Source organism: Papio anubis, chromosome 17, assembly GCF_008728515.1.
Source record: "Papio anubis isolate 15944 chromosome 17, Panubis1.0, whole genome shotgun sequence".
NCBI lineage: Eukaryota > Metazoa > Chordata > Mammalia > Primates > Cercopithecidae > Papio > Papio anubis.
Genome location: NC_044992.1, coordinates 6,318,451 through 6,326,891, shown reverse-complemented (window position 1 = coordinate 6,326,891; position 8,441 = coordinate 6,318,451).

Genomic DNA, 8,441 nt, shown 5'->3' with positions numbered 1-8,441 from the left:
ACAAACAGCTATTCTGTATTAGATCAGCAAAGGAAACCAGTCCCAGTGCAAAGACAATTTTAGATCTATGTCCTGTTTCCTGTGGAAACGCGAAACCAAAGGGGAGCCCACTGGCAGGACAGAGCACGCACCCGTGAAGGTGCAGCGTCTTTTAAACTTAAGTTCTGATTCAGCAGGTTTGCAGCGGGTCCTGCGAATCTATCTGTTAACAAGCATCCCCTGCGGGCGGGGTTCTGATGCAGAGTGTAGGAGGGCTGCCTGCATTCTGAGAAACACTGGATGGTGTCTGCCAAGATTCAATAGTAGACATTATTACAATTATCGGGAGACACAGGCTGTGCCAAATAGTAAAACAAAAATAAATATATTTACATTTCCCAGGGTTTGGCCCAATCAGACTGCTTGGCTTACATAAATCCCAGCACATAGGCATTTGCAAACAATAAGCATATGTTTAGCATCCTAAACTCTACTTTTAAAGAAAACATTAAGGAATAGTCATGATTTATGCAATTAGTAAGTCCACAATTAACACTGAAGACTATTAACAATAATTAACACATAATTTTTACTATGCAATACTAATTTTAAAATACCTTTCACAACTCAAGGGATCTGGCAGTTGTTCAAATTTTTCTAAAGGCCTGAAAATTTTCTAGAAGGCTAACACCAGTATCCATGACTATCCTCCTTTCTTGGAAACTGGACCTTCAGATCTCATTCATGTGTTTGATAATTTCATCATAAAGAACAAAGACAACTGCGATGTGCAGACATACTCTGCCATAGCACAGAATTGTTCTTTGTAAAAGTTTGTTCAATACAAACTTTATATGAAAAAAAAATGCCCTTCAAGAAAAAAAGTTCTCAAAATATACTTTTTTTGGAAGCTTCTGGTATTTGTATGGGAAATACAATCCAGTTTAACCACGTATTTTTATTTTTTATTTTTTGCTTATGAATTTTAAAAAAGATTACTGAGTGCCTATTTTGTTAAAGACACTCTTCTCAGTATTGGCCTAGCACCATCTTTAAAGCAATTTTCAGTGAATATAATATATATTGATTATATATTATACACTTCCTTATTGACTAATACAAGATAGAATAATTTCAAAAGAAATGATTTTCCTGGGCATCATTTTAGCAGAAGTTCTGCTTCCTTTTCTTTCATGCATAGAAAATGTGTTTTCTCCTAATGCAGAGGGGCGGGGATGCTTTTTCTGCTCCAATGAGTGGCCAGGAGAAAATTGCTTTCTCTTTGTATATGATCTCAAGGGCCAACATTATTCTAGCAACAGTAGGACAGGTGGCAAAAGTGTTCTTGTGTCCTAGTTGTTGCTATTAGAAAGTTCAGGCAACTAGAAAGTTGCCTGAGGTCATGCCCTGCAAGTTATATACCTTACATAACGAGGCACTGGAGAGAGAGCCAAAAATTCCCAATCAAAAATATGCAAGCTAGGTGAGGTGGCTCACGCATGTAATCCCAGCACTTTGGGAGGCCAAGGCAGGAGGATCGCTTGAACCCAGGAGTTCAAGACCAGGCTGGGCAACATAGTGGAACACTGTCACTACAAAAAATTTAAAAATTAGCGAGATGTGGTGGCATGTGCCTGTGGTTCCAGCTACTCAAGAGGCAGAGGTGGGAAGATCACTTGAGCTCAGGAGTTGGAGGCTGCGGTGAGCCACAATTGCTGCCACTGCATTCAGCCTGGGCAACAACAGAGCAAGATCCTGGCAAAAAAAAAAGAAAAGAAAAGAAAAAGAAACTAAGCTAAACGACCCCCAAATGAACAGACAAACAAGCAAAAAACAAGGGAAACAAATCCTGCAAGTAGTATAAGCCTGAACTGGACTTGAACTTGGGTCTGACACCAGAGGCTGACCCCGTGCTACCCACCCTGAAGCACCTAGCACTGTGCGATGTAGAGAGCGGAGCTTAAAAAGGGACTGGTTCAATGATGTATAAATAATGCAAACACTTTCTGATATACAGGCACTCAACTACTATTATTAAGGAAAACTACAACATTTCTATTCATTATTGTGCCTGAATGACTTCTGGGGCCTCATTACAAGAAGAAACAATGGTTAGGAACTGTAATTAATCCAAACGCAGATTATGTAATGGCTTTAACCAAAGCAGAGATTTGATTTCGGCTTTCTCTAAAGCAAATGACCAAATGTAGCTACTCTTTTAACTGGCTAGTCCTTACCGGTTCATAGTCCATCATTGTAACTGAAATATTCTAGCCCTTTGTCTTATTTGTTGTAAGATTTTCTATCTTGCTCCTACTTATCACTACTGGTGTAGAACTAATTTTAATAATAGTAATATAAATAAAATTCAATTACTATTTTTGCAGAAGTAGTAAATACATGTATATGGTTCAAAGTGTAAAAGACACAGAAAGGGTATTCAGTGAAAAGTCTCCTTCTACCATTGTCCCTGGCTTCCTAGTTTGCTCCAGAGTCAGCCAAGGTCACCAGTTTCTTGTGTATCCTTCCAGAGATATTTATGTATTCACAAGCAAATATGTATATGTGTTTTCTTCCTCCCCTCTTATTTTTAGAAATATTTTTGAGGACAAAATAGGTAATATCAACTTTTCTGCTTCAGCTACTCAGGAGGCCGAGGCAGGAGGATCACACTGATTCTTTATTGTTTTTCACTGAAAATTATCCTTTGGAGGTCATTTCATTTGGTTACAAAAGGGTTCTTCCTCATTCTTTTGTAGCTTCATAGTTTCTAATGGTAAGGATATACCATAATTTGTTTAGCAAGACACCTACTGATGGGCATGTAAGTTGCTTCTAGTCTTCTACTATTATCAGTGATGCTGAAATAAATAACATTGTGCATGCAGGTGTCATTCTAAAGCTGTCTCATCATTTCTTTCTTGCTTACTTTTGATTATATTTGGTCTTTGGAATACTTGCTAAAACCCTGAATATGTTCAACGTTTGGTTTGGTTGCCTAGAAAGCAGCCAAGAGCAAGCCTTCTAAGCCTGATCGAGTAGATACATATTCCCTGAGTGTCTCCAAAGCAAAAACCTTAAACCCTTAGACCAAAGAGTTTCATAAAAGTTACTCCAGTAATTTTGGAGATGAGGGACTGCTCACCGTCCTCAAATTCAAATTGCCAAAGCACAGTCAAGATCTTGCTGTGATCAAGAGCCCAGACTTCCAGACGTAGGAGACAGCCTGGTAACAAGACTTCCGGCTCAGGACTGGGTGAGCAGAAACTTACAGGAGAGCTGGTGGAGGCAGATGGATGCTCAAAGGATCACGCACGTAGCAGGTTTTTCTTTAAGGAGAGCCATACAGCATATGATGAAGGGCAGGAAATAGCCACTTTGCTCAAACTCCAGAAGGCAAATAGGAACCAGACTTCAGAAAGGTCTAGTCCTGCCTCCAATGTTACACATTGAAAAGATCATTATGCACTATCTTGAAAAGGACTAACCTGTTTCTTAGGAGCATATGAGTCAATGTGGTGCTCAGACAATGGGAATAGTGGTTAACATTACAGACTCTGGGGTCAGGTAATTAAAATCCCTGTTCTCCCATTTAGTAGCTGTAAGTAACTTCTTTGTGTCTCCTCTCTTCTAAAAAATTGGGTCATTAATCATAGCTTCCCTAAAGGGCTGTGTGTAGATTAAATGGGATAAGATCTCCAAAGTATTTAGCACAGTGCCTGGCACATAATATGTGCTTGATAAATGGTGGCAATGGTGATCCTTCGAGAAACAGGAAGCATTTCACAACTTAATTCTATACCACAAGCATGCTACTTGAAAATTTTGTGAAGACTCATGGAAATAAATACCTGTTGCACATATTCTTGACTATCATGTTTCTAGCCTCAGGATTTTGATGTATTTTGTACTGTGGTGTCAATTACAGAGAAAAACCACATTCTAGAAACGAGAGATGGGGACCCTGAATGGGGCCTCATTTGTGAACTGTGCTGGGACATCCTGGTGTGTGCCATACAGTCCTGTAATTGATCAGTGTCCTTTGAATATTTCCCATTTTTTCTTCCTTGTTGATTTGCTGTGACCATCTGAAAGAAAGATGGTGGAGAACATCTCTTCGTCCTTACTGACAGTGAAAATCTGTTATTTCAAAGGGGAAGCTCATGCTTTATATCCTCTTATTCTCCTAAGGGCCTCTTAAAAGCACACCACAGTTATTTGGTAGGTTAAAATTCCAATGAAAAGCTTTTAAGTTATCATGTTTGTTAACTGCTAATTTGGGGATAGCATCATACAACAGGGGACTCAGTCCCTGCTACAGACCCAGGACACTGGGGTCTTGAATGCCCAGCTTCATACAATGGCCTGTGATATTGATACTTATTATAAGGAGTAGTGAGAATAAAAGGCTGGTGGTTTATAGCGAGAATAAAAGGCTGGTTCTTATCAATGAACTCACTGTTATCAATGAACTCACTGTTCCACAGTGAAACTGAAGATGGAAAACAATTCACATCTTACCAATACCCTCATATGAGGGAAGTTTTTCCCCCTTATCCAGGTGCAGTTCAGTGAGGAAGTTGACACGGATTCCAATACCACTGGCAGTGCTACCAAAACAGAGGTCAAGGGTCATAGTGGCCACTGTATGAAAGTTAAACAAGAAGTGAGTAAGATCTGATGTTTGGGAAGTGAATAAGATCTGACGTTTGGGTAGCACTTTTGCATCCATAAAATGCTCAGGAGAGCATGACAGATTTATCATGGATGGGAAACCTGAGGCTCATCCGTGGTGAGATCCGGGCTGGAAGCCAGTCTTCACGCCCCTGGCTAAGTGTGTCGTCTTCTAGACATACTGCCTCTGTTCATTTCCCTCCGAATTCTTCTGGTTTCAAAATGACTAGTTAGCTCTGTCTCAATGCTCTCACACCTCCTGCTCTTTTAGCAGCTGCCCTATTTGTGTCATTTGTTTACTTAAATCATTTATTATAGAGTTTCTGCATTTTTATATTCTTTTAAAAGAGATAATGTATTGTACAACTCTCAAAAGGCAGAAGATTATTCAGTAAAGTCTCCTTTCCCCTCCACATCCCGGCCATCCAGATCTCTTTCCAGCAACCAGTGTTACCAGTTTCTTATGTATCTATCTGGAGAAATTCTATGGGTACACAAACAATTACATTCTACCATTTTCTATCATCACAATGGTAAAATATTATATGTATGATTCCTCGGAACCTTGCTTTTTTCATTTAATATATCTTGTTGGTCACACCATATCAAAGAGATGTAAAAAAGATTTCTAATTATATATTTTACAGTAAAAAATACTCTATGACTGTTTCATAATGTATTTAACCAGTCTCCTCTTGGTGGACATTTGGGATATTTAAATTTTTTCCTACTAAGAACAACTTTGCAATGAATAACTTTTTCCACACAGTTACATCATTTTGCACATGTGCAGATGTATCTGTAGGATAAATCCCTAGATGTGGAATTGAACAGCTGTGTCAACAGCGGTGCGTCTGTAATCTCCACAGAAGGCAGAGACTATGTTTTATCTTCATCTATCCTTAGTGTCTAGCACAGGTCTTGATACTTCATAGATGTTCAATAGGTATGTGGACAAATTAATGAATGAGTGAATTCAGAGAACGAGTTTAGAGAGTGGTCAACAAATCTTTGTGGAACAAATCAATGAATGAGTTCAGAGAATGAATGAGTTCAGAGAATGAATGAGTTCAGAGAATGAATGAGTTCAGCTGGGATGATCATGAAGGGCATGGTAACTTTTGGCACCATCTCTTGTATTTCATATACTATTCTGAAAATGACATCGAAATTTAATGTTCTTCATACTTATAACTTTCTTCTGCAGGTTTTTATTTTTTATTTATTTTTAGGTTTTTAGACACAGAGTCTCACCATTCTGAGCTCAAGCAATCCTCCGGTCTTGAACTTCTGAGCTCAAGCAATCCTCCCGCCTTGGCCTCCCAAAGTGCCAAGATGACAGGTGTGAGCCACCATGCCCGGCCCTTGTGCAGCTTTTAACTTTTCTCAGAATTTGTATTTGTGTATTTTTTAACTTATAAAAATTAAAAAATATTTTAATACACAGGGGTCTGTGTCACCCAGGTTGGAGTGCAATGGTGTGATCAGAGCTCACTGCAGTCTCGAACTCCTGAGCTCAAGCCATCCCTCCCAGGCATCCCAAGTGATGGCACTTCAGGCATGCAGCATGGAGCCTGACATCGTTTATCTACTTTTTATTGATCAGAAGAGACATAATTTCAACTCACCATGTGGTTATACTTCTGGGTTATGAATCATAGTGTGTAAAACTCCTCTTAAAGATGTTTTTCAAAACTTCTTTGGACTTTTAGTTATAATTTGGACTGATTGCTTTTTAGTTCTACAGCTATTACACTGAGCTTTGTTTTCAGCGCACAGCTGGGTCGATTCCACTATGTCTTATATCCAAATATCCAATGTCTTCTTCTTTCTGGATTTTTCACTTTTGCTCTATTTTTTTTTTTTCCCCATAAAGAACGTACGCTCACCGTTTTGAGTACTGGCATGTCCAAAGAAGTCCTCACTTTGCTCTCATACATGAAATGCTTTGACTGGTTGTAGAATCCCAGATTTGAAATAATTTTCTATAGAATTTTGAAGGCATTATTCTAGCATCATTTCTAGCAACCATCATTTCTAGCAACCTGTGTTAGAGATGAAACGCTTGATACCTATTCTTTCTTTTTCTCCTTATTCTTTGAATTAAGAAATTCCACCAGAATAGGTATAAATATAAAGTTGGCCCTTCATATCTGTGGATTCTACATACTTGGATGCAATCACACGCAAATCAAAAATATTCAGGAAAAAAATTCCACAAAGTTCCAAAAAGCAAAACTTGAATTTGTTGCGCTCTGAGTGCTGTGTTGAATCCATGCGAATGAAGTGATGAGTAGGCATTGTTAGGCATTGTATTAAGTATTGTATTAGACATTGTATTAGGCATTGTATTAGGTATTATATTAGGTATTAGATGTTGTATAATGTATTAGATATTGTATTAAGTGTTGTATTAGACATTGTATTAGGCATTGTATTAGATATTATATTAGGTATTAGATGTTGTATAATGTATTAGATATTGCATTGAGTATTGTATTAGACATTGTATTAGATATTGTATTAGGTACTGTATTAGGTATTAAGCATTCTATTAGGTATTGTATTAGGTATTGTATTAGGTATTAGGCATTGTATTAGGTATTGTATTATGTATTGCATTAGGCAGTGTATTAAGTATTGTTTTAGACATTGTATTTGGTATTGCAGCAATCTAGAGATGATGTAAAGTATGCCTATCTGGGATAGGTTATATACAAATACTACAGCACTTTATATAAGAGACTTGAGAATCTGCAGATTGTGGTATCTGAGAGGGATCCTGGAGCTAATCACTATATGGATTATATGTATAATCCACAGGGAGGACTATAAGTAAGGAGTGGGCGTGTGTGTGTTAATTTCAGGTGGGTCGTTAATCTTTTTTTTTTTTTTTTTTCTGGCTCTGCCGCCCAGGCTGGAGGTGCAATGGCGCGATCTCAGCTCACTGCAAGCTCCGCCTTCCGGGTTCATGCTATTCTCCTGCCTCAGCCTCCCGAGTAGCTGGGACTACAGGTGCCCACCACCATGCCTGGCTAATTTTTTGTATTTTTTAAATTAGAGACAGGGTTTCATCATGTTTTCCAGGATGGTCTCTATCCCCTGACCTCGTGATCCACCCTCCTGGGCCTCCCAAAGTGCTGGGATTACAGGCGTGAGACACCGCGCCCCGCCTTGGGTCATTAATCTAAAGACTTGAGTCTTCAGCTTAGGTTATGTCTCTCACCTTCATAATTGTTTTGCTATTCTCTTTTTTTCTTTCCTTCTGGAAGTCCTACTTGACAAATATTAAATCTTCTGGACCTATCCCCTCTGATTTAATTTTTCTCCCATATTTTCCATCTCCTAGTGGATGTAGAGTGTTTGTCTGAAGGCGTCCTACTCACACCTGCCCTCACGGAGTGCCCTATCGGGCGTCCCACGCAGAAATAAGCCAGTGGTGGTAACAGACCTATACAAACGCTGGAGGAAACTCATTGTAGCTTACATAATCCATCAACTTGCTTTCCTGATTTTTAAACCTCAATTTCACCTGCGACGGCGAGGGCCTGGAGGCATCACCCAGCCCAACCCCACTGTATACCCGGGGAGTCCGGGACCCGGGGTACAGCGCGACCCGAGATGATTCGGCCTGCGAGAGGGCCCGGACTGGACGCAGGTCTCCTGACTCCCAGCTCGGGGCTTTGGCTGCTGTATTGTGCTTGGTGACCCGCGTCTTCGCGGTAGGTTAATGTGGCCGGAGCATCTGGCCTTACCCTTCTCACACGCCACACTCCCGGGTCTCTGGC